This window comes from Neopelma chrysocephalum, unplaced genomic scaffold, assembly GCF_003984885.1.
Source record: "Neopelma chrysocephalum unplaced genomic scaffold, ASM398488v2 Primary Assembly neopelma1_43, whole genome shotgun sequence".
Lineage (NCBI taxonomy): Eukaryota > Metazoa > Chordata > Aves > Passeriformes > Pipridae > Neopelma > Neopelma chrysocephalum.
This window is the reverse complement of record NW_020897702.1, coordinates 21,273,998-21,290,274: the sequence shown is the minus strand read 5'-3', so window position 1 is coordinate 21,290,274 and position 16,277 is coordinate 21,273,998. Positions and strand designations below refer to the sequence as shown.

At 39.5% G+C, this 16,277-nt stretch overlaps 1 protein-coding gene across 9 annotated transcripts in view; it reads right to left on the bottom strand.

Annotated features, from left to right (window-relative positions):
- The window catches only part of TENM4 (teneurin transmembrane protein 4), a 603,970-nt gene that overhangs the window by 402,647 nt on the left and 185,046 nt on the right, over nt 1–16,277 (bottom strand). For all 9 annotated transcript variants that reach the window (XM_027677557.1, XM_027677560.1, XM_027677561.1 and 6 more), the window contains one exon: nt 4,957–5,052. The gene's annotated coding sequence lies outside the window, so the exon portion shown is untranslated. The remainder of the gene's footprint in view (nt 1–4,956; nt 5,053–16,277) is intronic.

The following is a 16,277-nucleotide window of genomic DNA, read 5'->3' as shown; positions in this document are numbered from 1 at the left end:
AAGCTTTACCATGAAAAAAATGAGTTTACTTCAGCCAACACGAACAAGCAAAAGCATCTTCCAGTACCTAAAGGGGTTATTGGAGAGGGACTTTTGACAAGGGCATGGAGGGTCAGGACATGGGGGAATGTCTTCAAACTGACAGAGGGTAGGATTAGATTAGGTATTAGGATGAAATTGTTCACTATGAGGTGGTGAGGCACTGGTGCAGGTTGCCCAGAGAATATGTGGCTCCTCCATCTCTGGAAGTGTTCAAGGCCAGGTTAGATGGGGCTTTGAGCCACTTGGTCTAGTGGGTTGGCAGTGCCCATGGCAGTGGGGTTGGAACTCGATGATCTTTAAGGTCCTTTCCAACCCAAATCATTCTGTGATTCTATGATTTTATGAAAAACAAACTGGGATGAAAATCCCTGGATGCATGGTTCCCACTGGAGCCCATAGTGAAGTCAGCTTTCTGTACCATGGCTGTGGGTGACTAACCAGGGCTTGCACACAGTTCCCAGGGGTGGCACATGGTACTTCAGGCTGTGCTGCTCAGTCAGAGCTGCAAAGTAAGGAGTGTGGAGGAGCTTTGGCCATGGTACAGTGGGGTTCAAACCTGCTTGAGGACAATGCACCTGGATGGATCAGCCTGTTCCTGGGAGTGGGTGGTGTGGGCAAACAGTATTTCACTGTGCAGGTTGTGGGTTAAGCCTATGTCAATAATGCTCTCCGAATAGCACGTAGTTTTCAGCAGGAAGATGCTATGATATTTTGGGGTATTTGTTAAACCTACACGGAGATGAGCAATAAGTATCCCTAGGGGAAGATTTTTCTGAGATACACCACATCTGCAGCTAATGACAGTTCCACTGCTATGAAGTTACCTCTTTTTCCAAACAGTGTAATGATGGGATCTTTGTTATTACATTGCTGTTGTGTATCAACTCTTTGGAGGGTGTGAGATCACACCTCCTGCATGTCACAACAGGAGGAACAAAACCTGGGCTGAAAATAGATTTCTTCAGCAAAGCAAAAGAAAAACAAAATCTGATGTGTCCAAGAAATACATCTGTAATTCAATCCCAATTCTAAACAGAGACATAGCGACTGACAGACAATATACAAACATAATAAACTTCTGAGTTCATACTGATTTCCACACCCACTCCCTATTCCACTGCACACTCCACAGCCAAGTTGCTAATTACAACCTTCCTGTTATTTTCTAGTTCCTCATCTGTCAAATAATGGGAGGGAAAGGATTATGGAAACTGATGCGCTTGACAGCAAAAAAAAAAAAAAGGCAAATGATCACATAAATAAATAAATAAATAAATAATGCATCTACTAGTCTCCAACACAAGTCTATTCCATTCCTCCTCCAGTATCTTGAGCCAAACTTCAAGAGTTGTTCAAGAAAAATTATGATCTGGCACCTCAGAGAATAAGAAATAATTATCAATTAATGCTTAATTAGCACTTCATGACATTGAATAAACAGAACCTTTAAAAGGATGTCTCTCTATATTGTGGGTTGAAACAAAATGCCTGTGGGAAGAATGAGCAGCTCCATAGTATTATATAACAGCTCTATAGTTATAGTACCTGGAGGCTTTAAGTGTATCATGAGCCTGATCTGTTAGATACTGTATAAATATACAGTTGACAAAGATGCTTATCTTGGATTTGTAGTGTAAACAAGAAGATATACCACATAGTTCCTGTGACAGGTTGATCAAGACTAAGAAGACAGGGGACTAAAGAAAATTTGAAAAGACATAGACATTATCTAGCACTTTCTAATTAGCTGGGAAAGGGGAACTTTTTTACAAAAACTTATTACCAAAACCTTATTCACATAAAGTGCTTGCACAAGTCCCCAAATATGGAGGAGTTGCCTTATGGTGTTTAAAAGGAAAATAGAAAAGAAAAAAGTGCACAGGTTGCAGCAGAATTGCATGACAGCCAGAAACAACAGCCAGCATTTTCAAGTTGGAGAACCAAATTCCAGTTAGCTAATGCCCCCTTTCCTCACCTGAGTAAGAATAGTCTGGTCAGCAATGAGCCACAGTTTCCATTGAGAGTTGCAAGCGGACAGCAACTCCTAAAATCATCTTGTTTCCTGATCCATGTTGGCTGCTCCAAAACAAAGGTGTTGTCTGAAAAGCACCCTAAGAAATACTCTACATACCCTGAGGCACGTTGCTCCCTTTTAATGACACAATAAATAACAGCCCCCCTTATTTGTACTGTCATATTCATCTTCTGTGCGCATTGAAGAGGGCCACAAAGTTGATCAAAAGGCTGTAGCACCTCTCTTTTGAAGACTAGCTGAGAGAGTTGGGGTTGCTCAACCTGGAGAAGAAAAGGCTCCAGGGAGACCTTTTAGCCCCTTCCAGTACCTAAAGGGGCTACAAGAGGGCTAGAGATGGACTTTTGACAAGGTGATGGAACAAATGGAAATGGAGGAATGGCTTTAAATTGACAGAGGTCAGATTTAAATTGGATATTAGGAAGAACTTCTTTCCTTCAAGGGTGGTGGGGCACTGGTACAAGTTGCACAGAGATGTGGCTCCTCCATCCATGGAAGTGTTCCAGGCCAAGCTGGATGAAGCCCTGAGCCACCTGGTCTAGTAGAAGGTGTCCCTGCACATGTCAGTTGGGCTGGAACTAGAGGATCTTTAAGGTCCTTTCTAACCCAAAACATTCTATAGTTCTAATACTCAGCAGATAGCACTGGACCAGCCAGCTGCTGGGAAGCAGCTGTGGACTGGTCCTTGAGGTTGAAATGTGGTTGCGTCACACCTGGCGTGACTGACTCCACTGTCCAGTTGGATGTAATTGGGGAAAAGGTCTGTGGTTCCACAACAAATAATTGATTTGGGGTCTATTATTGACTCCTTGAACTTTTGTCACTACTCAGATCTCCTGGCAGCAAAAAGGTTATCAAACGCATCAAAGTTGTGAAAAACTGAATAGCATTTTTTAATGAAAAAAATTCTTCATGTTATGTTGACAAGTAAGAATTCACCTTCAGTAAAAAGCCATCTAGATATGACCCGTGAAATTCCCATCTATTAATAAGGAGAGGTTGTCATGTGCAGCAACTCCCAACAATTTGGGAGAGGAGATTTCCTCTCCTATTCCTCACTCCATTCGGTTTCCTTTAGGCTGTCACCTCATAATACCACTTACCATGTAACCTTGACTTTGAAAACACTTCTTTTTCTGACAATTTTTCACCTCTCCTTTTCCTTTTTCCTTTTCTTTGATAAGCAATCTTTATCTTCAAGTGAGATCTTTCTCAGGGCTCAACTTGAGCTACAGACACAACATTTCAGCTTACGCCATCCCTAATACTTTCCTGCCCACAGCAGTGGGGTTGGAACTAGATGATCTTTATGGTCCCTTCCAATCCAACTCTTTCTATGATTCTATGTTTATGTAAAAAAGCAATTTAATTCCTTATAGGAGCAAGTGGTTTATAGGATATAACTTGCAGGCAGAGTTATCATGCTTTGGGAACTGCCTCTTCTTATTTATGCCAATACCTGTGCAGTGCTGGTGATTAAAGCATTGATGTTCACTAATCACTTCCATTCTACCTTGCAAATACACATAATTCTGCATCAATTTAATTTAAATATTACTTTATATTCATGGCTTTGAGTTTTAGAACTCCCCCTACCATACCAGTAGTTTTAACATTAATAGGAATTTCTTTCTCTCTATTCATCGCTCCTGTCAAGACTTTCCAAGCTAAGGTGAACATTTCCTGCTTCTTTATATGGCAGGAGCCATAGGTGTCCCAACCCTCATCTGTAGTGCAAGGTGATCTATAGGCATCTTCCAGGTGAAAGGCCCTTAAAGATCATCCCTTAACAACCTTCTCTGGGAAAGCCTGCTTTGATTAGAAAGGTGACTAGGCAACCTCTAGTGGTTCCTGCCAACCTCAAATATTCAGTGATTCTTTAATTCGTGGTTCTGCTTCTCTGCTGTTTCCTAGTCATTTTCTGTGTGCTGAACAGTCCTAGAACAGTCCTAGAGTTGCTTTCCTTCCATTTCAGGAGTCCCAGCAATGATCTCCAAGCAACCTTCCTTCTTGATCACTGTGGACAATGCCACCATCCTGTCACATGTGTACCCTCGGTATCATCTTCAACTCATACTCCTCTCTCAGATGCCACTTTCCAGTTATACTGAAGCTACATACATATTCTAAGTATGTTCTGTGTATCCTACTTACAATAATACCTTTCCTCTCTCTCTACCCATCTAGGTAAATCTCCTTTCTCAGACCTTATCATTGAACGTCTTAACTACTGCAGAATCCCTGTCTCTCATTTACGTCACAGATGTAAATTTGCCCTGATGATACTCCCTGGATAAAAAGGCCATTTTTCCAGATATAGCATTGATTTTCCTTCCCCATTTCTATCAAAACTAGGCTGTCTGTATCCAATCAACCCATACATAGTCCATGTGCTGGATTTTCAAATGAGTGCTTTTGTATTTTCTTCCATGCTGCACTCTCTAAAATCTATAAAATAACCTTCTAGTCCCTTCCTTTCTAAAAAGCTCTGATAAGGGTTAGGCTGCAGATGTACTCTTAACATCTCCCATCGTACTGAGCAGCACTTTCTTATTACATTCATGGGTCACCATCTTTCTGTCACTATCCATACCTTCTTGATTTCTACTAAGATGTAATTCATTTCAAGCAGAGAACATTTGTGTGTCTAGAGTGCCTGGCACAGCAAAATTGAATCCTTGACTGGGACTGTGATGCAAATTACAATTGTCAGATAATAAAAATAGACATAGGTCAGTAATAGACATGTTCTAGAGAAATTAGAGAAATTCCTCATGACTCCACTTAGAGAAATGTGCTCAAGAAACATTACAGCTATCATAATTTGATTTTAAACAACAAAACATAATTAAAGCATCCCAGGTACTGGAATTAGTACTCACTTTTTGTATTTGCCTTCTTAGAAATATCTAGGAACAATCCATTAAATGCTTCTTGTAGGATATTGTTTTAACTGAGATGTGTTATTCTCAGTCTACCTGTAAAAATACATAGACATAAAAAAAATCAGTGCTTTGTTCAGTGATTTTTAACTTATTTCCTATATAAATATTAATTAAAACCAACAGCTACACAGTTAGACAGGGTAAATAAAATAGTCATCTATACACATCAGGTTCCTGCTGTAATATCATATCAGCAATACTAGGGTATGCTTAGTTATCCCATGGAAATAAATGCATTTGCCAAATATAAACTAAGGTTTTCTGTACAGAACTCAGAATTAAATAGCTGTCCTTGACTAACTGTGCAAACATCCTTTGCCAAAAGAGAAATTTACAAATTTTCCTACTGTAGTTTTAAGGGTTTCAAGTTAACATGGCAGTTGTTCCTTTCCTGTTCTGTGATTTTGCAGGCCTCAGAAGATGAATGAATTTTTGTTTTATTTATGTGGTTATCCCAAATATCTCCTTTCTTAAATCTTCCCCCTTTGTCAGAGTGAAACGACCAAGATCCTACACAAAAGCTTCTTGCTGTTTCAACTCACATCAGTAAAATATGTCATATCTGAGTTGCTTGTGGCATTGAAGAGCCACAGTTTAAAAGTAATGATGCCTGTATGACTAACCTGTCACACCACAAGCAGCAGTTTCAAAGAAAGTGTAGAACAGCATTGGGGTTTCTCTTCTCTTATGACTCTCATTAGCTGGTTATTCTCAAGCCCATTCTCTTAGCTCCTTTCCTTGTCTCAGGTAGACAAAGTCCCATAGGGATTGGAAAGGTGGAGAAGAGACTGCAGCAAGAGTGTGTGTGTAGTTTCATTGAAAGACACATTTGCCAGAGCCAGCAGCTTTACCAGGGCATTCATTTAATTTGATATGCTTCTATTTTACATTCACTCTGTTACACAAGGTCTTGCAGAACAGGAAAAAAATTAAAATTAGAAGCCTGAAAGATGTAGTTACTGTTATAGAGGTGGGCTTCCACGTCCTTCCTTGGCACCCTGTTTCTGCATATATGGTCCAAAACTACATTGACCCTTCATTCTTGCCAATTGTAAATTAATTTTGAATCCAAGCTGTCCATTGAAAAGGTGCAAAGGTCACCTTTAAATAGGTGCTCTGCTTCGTTGCCTTTTACTCCATGGTCTATATCCTTTGGCTTCCTCCCATTATTCTGCTTCTTGAAGAACCCTCCTTGCTGCTGATTGTGTTCTCTTATAGATTATTTCTCCTCCACATGCATTTTTCAAACTGCATCTCATTTTGTCATTTCCTGCCTAAGGTTTCTAATCTCTCTATCTTCACTGATTTATGCAGCGCTTCCCAATTTGGATCATTTGTGGTTTTAATTAACATGTACTCTTTTCCTGTCTTTTGCTAATGAATGAAGATATTTAAAGAAGACTGGACTCAAGACTGCTCCCTGATGTTCCCCCACTAGAAAACTCATGCAATTCAACACATTTTCATTTATTATCTCAATTTGCTAATGGCCCTGTGGATGGTTTCTAATCAACATCACAGGGTCCTTATCTAAGCCAATCTGAATTAATTTGTGAGTCTTCTCTCTTGCTGATGTTCACTTCAATGAGAGGGAAAACAAAAGCAGAAGAGGCCATCGCTTACCAGAATGCATTTCTAGGGGATCTGAAAATGTGGAGGAGGAGGTGAGAACAAATTACTCATTCTCCTCAGGAGTCAGGTACACTTTGAGTCCCCCTTCACCATAATATCTTTACTTCTCCTGATTTTCAATATATATATTTTTAAACTGCTTGACAAGATAGGGAAGTGATATTATTCCCACCTTGAAGAGTAAGTTCCAGCACAGAGAGAATAAGAGAATAAGATCTGCTCTACTCCTTTAACATTCATGGTTAGAAATTGAGAGTTTACAGTTGCTTTTGCATTTACACCTGTCTTCTGGAAGTTACTGTGACATGCCTGCCTGTGTATGTCTGGGATGAACCATCAAATGCAGCACCAAAGTGATTTCATCTCTTCTTAAACAAACAACAAAAAAACCCCAAAACATCAAACTAAACCAAAGCAAACCCCTATGTTTCTATGTCAGTATATACATACATACATACATATATATATATACACATATATCATGACCTGAATGCTGTTTTGAAAGAATGGGCCCAAATAATGTCAAGTGATTCCAGAAGAAGTGAGAATCAGGTACTCAGAACACATACCTGCTTAATCCAGACCACAGGATATAGAATAAGACATATAGTGGTATTTGTTGGATCTGATCCTGAAAGTTATTTGGGCACCTCCTTCTCATGTAGCTTGTTGTTTGGATATTTCTGAAGACCTAGACTGCTTTCCTTGATCCTTGATATTTGTATTGTATTTGAACCCAGATCTGCAAAGTCTGAAATGTGTTCCCCACTTAAGGACTTCTCTACTTTCCTATCAAGAGGATAATAATGTCTTGTGATGGACATCTAACCTCCAGCCACTGCCCGATGTTCCCCAAAAAGTAGGGTCTCACCCTGACCACATGTACAACCTCCTCCGCTGTCACCTCTTGATAAACAATCTTAATGTGGTAGTTACATTTCTTTTGGATGGAAATAAAAAGCACATTTCTGCTACAGTGAGAAGGATTTGGAAAAGCATTTGTAGTACGGATATATTAACATGGGTTATTTATTTTCTGAAGTATTAATTTATGTTTCTGAATGAGATCTGAAATATTCTCAGAAACTTTATGTGGTTTTTAATAAAAGCCATCAAGATTTCTTTAATAATTGCCATTATCCCCTCTTCCCTCCCACCCCCCTCACCAATCAAAACTCATGGGGACAAACAAAAAAAACCAAACCAAATCAAACTAGAAAAGAACCAAAAAAAAAAAAGAAGGAAAGAAAAAGAATTAATAAGGAAATGGACCAAATATTTTCAGAAGCATCAGCAGTCATAAAGAAACTAATCACAAGCTAAGAAATGATCTAAGGGAGAGCATAGGGAGGTAACAACATGAAGAAGACAATTTAGAAAATATTTGCAGGAGGAAAATTTATAAATACTCATTATATCTTTAAATACATGACTAATATGTATTCTTGCTTCTGCCTTTCTCATTAATATATTTAGTGCAAAAAGATATTCAGGATAAATGTTTGTCACCAATATTATCCTCATATTAGGAAATAATTACACAGTTTTTTCACTTTAAACTTTTAAATGTGGCCCGGTTGGAAATGAATTGCCTTTGACTTACTAAAAATAAGCATAAGAAACTTAATCTAAGTCCATCACTAGTGCAATTTATACTACACATAACTTTGGTGAGGTGTAATTAGCAGTGCATCACAATAATTTATTATTGGTTTAAAAAGTCTGAAAAATCAGGACCTTACAGCAAAATGGGAAAATGGGAAGCTATATGCCAGGCATATTATTCTGGTTTATATTAATTCAGTTATTTTACCTTTGGTGCACATTCTTCCATCCATACAATGAGAATGCTCCACTGAGAAGGATGCTGAATATTGAACCTTTGGCTCAGTATAAAATACGAACTCTGAGGCATAGCTGCAATAATAGTTCCATTTGCATTATTATGATTAACATTCCTCTGAATAGGAAGCATCCAGTAATATTAGTTGCAGAAATAGTGAGATTCCAATTGTCATAAATCACTGTGCAGTGTAAAGTAAGCTCTTCAAAAACAGTATAGAAAAGCTCCTCTTTTTTGTGGTTTTTTTTGGAGTTCATTTCAACCTCATTTTCATCAGGCTTTCTCATTTGTGTCTGTTGACAAGACCGTAATTATGCTTTTCTCTTGATTAACACATTCTTTTCAGTAAGGTCCCAAACATCTTTCACATGAAAGGTTGAATCCAAGAGAACATGGTTTTTCTCATTAAAGACTTAACATTCACCCACAGTTAATTTATCATACAGATACTTCCTGTCTCATAGGAAGGAGGGTGGCCTTGAAGCTAATGCTCTTGATCTGATCAGGTTTTCTCCATAGCAATTGAAATGAATGCCTTTTCAATTATGATTATAGAATTTATTTAATAAGTGAAAATACAGAGGGGAAATGGTACACAATTTCTCTACTAAAGCACAGATAGAGATTTTGCCTTATTTGAAGCAATATCATCACTAATCTACACAATCTTATTGAAACTTTAACTATATATCTATATCTTTGTATCAAGTAAACATTTCCTCCTTCACTATAGTTTCTTTCCTTCACACTGTTAGCAAAACTCAATATTCATTGATTAATCAAAGCAAGCAACCCTGACATTTGGTGCATCAGCTTTCATTCTTAAAAGGCATATGATACAATGATTTATTTTGATGTATTACATTGTACCCTAAAGAGCATCCAAAAATAAAAATGCTTTCATTATAAGTGTTGTGAAAACAAGGCACCTGCATCAGGGACCACACACAAGGAGAGAGCAATTTCTCTGCCACCTGTGCTATTTAATCCAGACTTTTGATGGTTGGATTGCTTTGGAGTTTGCTTGCTCGGGGGGTTTTCCAGATATATTATTTCCAAATGTATCATATATTCAAAAAGCAACAGAGAGGTTTAAGCAGTGTTCAGTGCTGGAAATAGTTTAGCTTTTCCTGGCTAGCATGCTGCTTTGGTCCATCCTTCATTAACCCACAGTAGGTGAGATGCCCCTGAATTACCGTGATACCAGCTGAATTGCTGATAACAGTGGCCACTTTGCTGGGGAAAGGTCACGGATATGCCCTCACCAAGGATGTTCATACTGACTACGAATTTCTGGCCAGGAATACGTTAGTGCCCACCTCTGGATCTGATCAGAGTGTCCTGCAAAAGCAGTTACATATGTTCTGTAGTCTTTTCCAAACCCAAATAATGCTTTTAGCAGACATTTACCATTAAGCACAAGTTTAAGTCTCACTTGGGACAGCAGAGCTTCAATATGTGCCTGAAGTCAAGTGTTCCCTCAAAGGGCTGAATGGGGACAGTCTGAGGAGCTGGAGACACTTATGGCCAGGATTAAATACATCCATGCATACATAAACTGGTTGCTGCTGCTTCTGATTGTATCTGTGCAGCACATTTCTCTCCACCTCCTTTTCCATTATCATCCTCTGCTATAAACGATGACTGGGGGTTTGCTGTCTGACATGGTGGCTAGGTGCAGTGAGGTGGGAAGCAGAGACAGCACATGCTGAATGAGGTGAAAAATCATCCTCCCAAATGAAGCCCTGCTCACAGGACAACTTCTCATTATTTTGTTCCCCCATGGAGAACACAAAGGCACGTCTGATGTATTTGGAGATCATAGGCATGTTCCAAAAGGCAGCAAATGAAAGCAGAAGAGGGTCTTGTTGAGTTATTTAGGGGCAAGGGACAACTTTCTGTAAGATGGCATATTCCTTTGCAGTCACTGAAGCCCAACCACCACCGTAACATCGTTGTCTACAACTACCTGAAAGGAGGTTTTAATGAGGTGCAGGTTGGTCTCTTCTCCCAGGTAACAAGCAAGAGGACAAGAGGAAACAGTATCAAGTTGCTCCAGGGGAAGTTTAGATTGGATATTAGCAAAAATTTCTTCACAGAAGGAGTTGTTAGCCACTAGAACAAGCTGCCCAGGGAAGAGGGCAATTTTGACCTTCATCAGCCAGAACGACTCCCAGTGGAGTGTTTTGCACATCCCAGTCTGTTCCAATTGTGTTGTAGGGGCCATTTAACATCATTTTGTCTCTGATATTTTTCTGGGTTTGTTTGGGGGGTTTTTAGGAAGGGTGAGACTGGTTTTTAAGTGGTTTATAGAGGAGGTTGGAAAAAGGCTACACAGTGGAGACACATTTTCTCAGTGTCTAATAACTTCAAGTGAAAAATTGCGTTTCTAGGAAATGGTAGCACAAGTAAAGGATGTAGAATGTGTCCTGTTGAGTTTTGGCAGAATCACATTTTAATGTTCATCAAAGAATTGCAGTCCCATGCCCTTTGCATACCAAGCTCTTCCTTCTCACTTGTTTCAAGATCACCAGATATGCTTTGTACCAAAAATTGGCTTTCATGTTCTACTTTTAATTGTGCTATATTTAAGTCTCATTTGCCTGCGTATGCTTCGGTCATCATAGATTCATCTCAACTACCTTTAGACATCTACATCATTGAAGTTCAAGAGCTACTAACCTAGACTAAGTCAGATGTCTAGTTTTTAGTTGCATGAGTTAACAGTCAATTAGTATCACTCCAACCCATGTTTTCTCAGTGCAAATGAATATCCTTCAGCCATTAATTTTAATGTTGCCTTGACAAAAGCTAAGCAGCATTTCACTGTTCAAAATATTGCAGTTGACCACAATAATAAATCTGGTAAATAACTTATTTTATCAAGCCAGGAGAACTCAAAGATAAAATACCCAGTTTTGGCCAGTTGGAACAAAGAAAGGCATTTCCATCAGCCTAAAATTTGCAACATTAAATGAGTTGCTTCTTTTGTGGAAATTTGATTTATTGAACTTAGATTTCAGGTGGGTGAAGAATTTGTACCAAAATGCAACAGCTTCTGTCTCAAAGTGAAATTGGTCCTATACTTGCAGAGTTTAAAATTAACATACTCACACTACATTAGCCTAGTGAGGCACTAGAACAGGCTACCCAGAGAAGTCGGGGATTCCCCTTCCCTGGATGTGTTCAAAACCAGGTTGGATGGGGCTCTGAGCAACTTGGTCTAGTGGGTGGCATCCCTGCCCATTGGAGCGGATTGGAACTAGGAATCTTTAAGGTTCCTTCCAGCCTAAAATATTCAATGATTCTATGATTCTATACCCATCTGATCAAGGTTGGAAAAGCAGCTTTCCCCATATGTAAAACATTTCTTTGGATCTTACAGCAAAATTCACTTTGAAATGTTCATAATCCATATCTCAAAATTCAAAGCATTAAAATATGCCTTTTGTGCAATAGTTTCTCCAAAATAAATATTTTCCCGGTCTACTGTGAAAAAAAAAAAAAAGAGTCTTCTTTGGCTTCTGGATAATTTTTTAAGCTACTCCTTCATCTCTGGGAAAAAATATTTTTTCTGTTGGGTTCATTTAATAAGTAAAAAATTTCTCCTGGCCTATTCGAACTGTATATTGTAAAAGAGTTTCTGTATTCCCTAGAAAAAGTATCACAGTGTGTTTCCCAGTTCATAACAGATGTTTCTATAATTGTTGCTCGATTGTTGTCCTGTAATGGCTTCAGGTCTTTCAGCACAGCCTTGACCAACAATAAAACATAATCTGACCATCAATACACTTTTCGTTAAAGCTGTTAAATCGAAGTAATAATCTTTCCTTTTATCCAATGCTGATCTATAACCCTTCTACAGCTTTGAAGTGAAGGGTAATTTTTTTGGCCCTATTTTTTTGCCAGTGGGCAGGTAAGCTGACATTGAGAAGTTTAGAGGAGCACAGCTATTGAGCACAAGGATGGAAAACACGACCCTAATAAAGGCTGGCAATTGTGGACTAAGATATATGGACCCTATGTTTATTGTAGACTATGAATACTCCTGCATCTCACCTTACAGATCCAATCTGGTAATTTTGTAAGTTATTTGTACATCTGAACTTTGACATACCCTGGCCTGGAAAAGCTGAGGAGAATGGAGACTTCCTTGCAATGTTTTTAACCTGCTTGCCACAGATAGCATATTCTCCATAAAAACTCCACTGTGTTTGCAAATTTCTTAAGAGTAGAACAAAAAATGCCAGACACCAATGATTAAGAAGAAGACAAAGCAAAAGCTTCCAGTGTAATAATGGCCGGTCTTCGCGAACGAAGATTTTTGGGAAAGGTCTTTTACCTTTCAAGCCTGCGCAATGGATTTTTAAGGTGAGACACAGCATGCGCTGAACTGAGCCCACCCTTTAATCCTAAGGTTCATCTGCCGGGGCCAAGCAAGCTTGGACAATGGCAGTGAGGTCCTCAGGACGTAGGTTTGTTTAGAGTGACCTTCTCATAGATGGATGGCCTCACAGGGCTAACGAGCTCCATCTGCCCGGGGGACTGGGAATCGAACCTGGGTCGCAGCAGTGAGAGTGCCGCATCCTAACCACTAGGCCACCAGGGGTCCCAAAGCTTCCAGTGTAATTGCTGTCTAATTACAGGTATATGAAATGGACATTAAACAATCTTTTAACACATTTTTAAAAGCTGTTTTCTTAGACATTAAAATATTATGTAGCTGCTGCAGTGGACCAACAGGTAGATAGGGTTAGATAGTTCTGCACTGCTTGGGGGCCTGAAATGTGTTGCTGAACTGATTCATTAGTTTGTATTTGATTTACTGGTGTAAATCAACTGGTTGTTGCATTAGTGAGAAAAATACTAAGAGGACAGAGGGCAAGGACACTGTTCCAAAATCTCAGTGCTTCCATGTTGGGAGGATGTGCTCCTCACCACTGTCTCCTCACTTCCTGGGGGTATAACACTGATGAGGAGGGTGTTGAGAAAGGGGTGCACTCAAGGTGGATCACGTAGGGACTTCTTATTCCATCTACTGTTCCTCTGCCACTGCCTCCGCCTCCAGTTCAATGAGATCACACCCCAAGACATGACAGGTCCAAAGAGCTATGAGCAGTGGTTCACTTGGGTCTAACCAAGGGTGCTTCTGACCCTGAGAGATGTCACCACCTACCTGAGACATCTTCTGGGCTGGCAGTTCTTACACAATAATTAAGAAAGGCCTGCACCTTTCCAAATCAGCAAAAAAAGGCCAGTTTGGGTGTCTAGGTCATCCCAAATGAATCAGCCCTTTAATCCATCAGAGAATATATTCATAACTGTATTCTATCTCCTCAGCCCACAACATGCTACGTCTACCCTGTTGCTGCATGCGTAGTATCCTGTCCTTCTGGCCCTCATGCTGAGGCAAATGTAGGCATGCTGTGATGTCCTCTCTGGAAACCACGGAAGAATTTGCCTCCTACATTTAGTCAGGGTATTGACATTTAACAAGGCTCCCCACTGCAAAGGAACAATCAAGGGTAGAGTTATGAAAAACTTTTCATCTGTGGTGAGAGGTCTGTGGCCTCTGAATGCCCTTCTCTCCCTCCTTTGCCTATTCTGGAATCCAGGGGTGAATAATTTAGATACTTCTGGAAAATCTCAAGAATGAGGTGGTATTAAGAAAGGTCAAAGCATGCATTTTGTTTATGTGGCTGGACATAAACACACAAAAATGTATCTACATATATATATAAACATATACATATGCATGTAGTGAAATTTGATGATATCAAAAGAACTACAAGCAGCATATGAGGGCTGAACAGCTGGAGCTAGATTGGTATATTGTACTGTACTGTAAAGACAGCACAGGAGTATTTAATTTCTTCACATAGTAAAAAGTCTCCTTCTCAACTGGAAAGACTGGGGTGGCTGAGCTGCCATTGCTTTCTCCTGGGTACATATGAAGATACTTTTATAAGGAACATGCTATGGATCAGTATTTTTCTTAATTTTCCTCAGAATAAATAAAAAATGGGCATTCAGGTATTAGCTACACAGAAGAACTCAAATCCCTCAATAATCACCATGAAATGCAAAAATTCCATTCAGTTCCTATCTCTGCTAGAAACAACTTCTGTGTCATGGGAAAAGCCTCATCACTAACCCTTGCTTCAGGCCTTCTTTCTACTCAGTCCCTTAATAAAACAGAAACACACCCTCTGTCACGTGCTGGGACGGCAAGAAGGAGCCTGTTTAATGAGATGCCATAACAGCCTCTCTACCCGACTTGTCACGAGTATCTTTACAACTGTGCTTGTATCAGGAATAGTTCACTGAATTCAGGAATAGTTCACTGAATGATTTTTTATAACCAGACTTATTATCCTATACTCCCTGCCCAGTTAAAAATTTGTATAAAAATAACGTTTCCGTTTTCATAAAAAAATTTGCAATTCTCTGATGGCAATAGCCCCTCTATCCAGGCTGCCTCTCAGAACAATATGTTTTACAAATGGCATTACGGTTTGACTTTGAGCTACTCTTCCCCATTTAATTACCAAGGAAGGTGTGAAGCTAATGTTATATTATTGAATAAATTGATGGGATCTTTCACTGCACAATACAGGTTGAATAAAAGCAAAGAATCCTCATGCATCCCCCGTGCTCAGCTCCTGGCACTCTGTCCCTCCTGATGCTGCGTAGTATAGATTGGCATTTTATTTCTTATCAATAGATGTCCATAATTCTGTGAATGAGGATGACATTCCTTCAGACCTGGTTTTGTAAAGAAAACCTATATCCATAGGAGCAATTAGTCCCCTGCTGTGAGTTTAGACACGCCAGCTATACTGCAGCTGCTGTCTGTTGCCAGCACTAAATTTTCCTTAGTAGTGGATCAACGTGTTTAAACACTTTGATCTTCTTTATCTCAGCAAGGAGATTTGAAAGCCTCCTGGTTGAATAAGTTTTCTTTTGGGTGAAACTCCATCTCATTCACCATTTCAGTGCTGACCTGTAACATTTGTGCTTTATTTACTGGAGAGGCATTGCCTTTTGAAATGGCTTCTCACATCCCCTGAGAAAGACTTTTTATTTTCATTCCCCCTTTAACACCAAGCTTAAGTAACGGTACTTCAAACAGCAGATAAGAGGCACAAAGAGGACTCAGTCTTCTACGCAGCAGTTCAGAATCATATTAATCTCCATCACGCACTTTCTGATTTTCTTTTTAATCTCCCGCAGCACAGTGTGCACCAAACACAGCTGAGAACTTGCTATTTCGGCTGCCTTATTACTGTTATGCTATGAGAGCTTAAGTACTGTTTGGAATAGCTGAGCACAAATGAACTGAAGTGAGAGACCAGGCACATCAGATGTGGGTACAGCAAAGAAGATGATGGGAGACAAAAATTAAGAGTTGGGTTGAGTCTTACCTGTTTTCTCACTTCTCAAGGAACCACAAGTGAACTCTTACTGATGTGAAGGTGCTGAGTGGGGGAAAGCATGGTGCGACTCTCAGGCTTATTCCTACAACCACTTCTGAATTCCTGAATTTCCTATCCAAACTAACTCTCTGCCCCTTTGCCCACCATGGGGTTTGTATAGCTGTAAATGGAAAATCCAACTCAAACCTCATTAATGAAATTACTTATCTGAGTTTTGGACTATAGATTGGTCTAACCCCAAACTGACTAAATGTGCTCTCATATGAATTGTTACCTCCTCTGATAAAGAGGTAACAATTTACATTGCTTGTAAAGCAGATGGAAAGAGGCTAAGGAGAGACCTTATT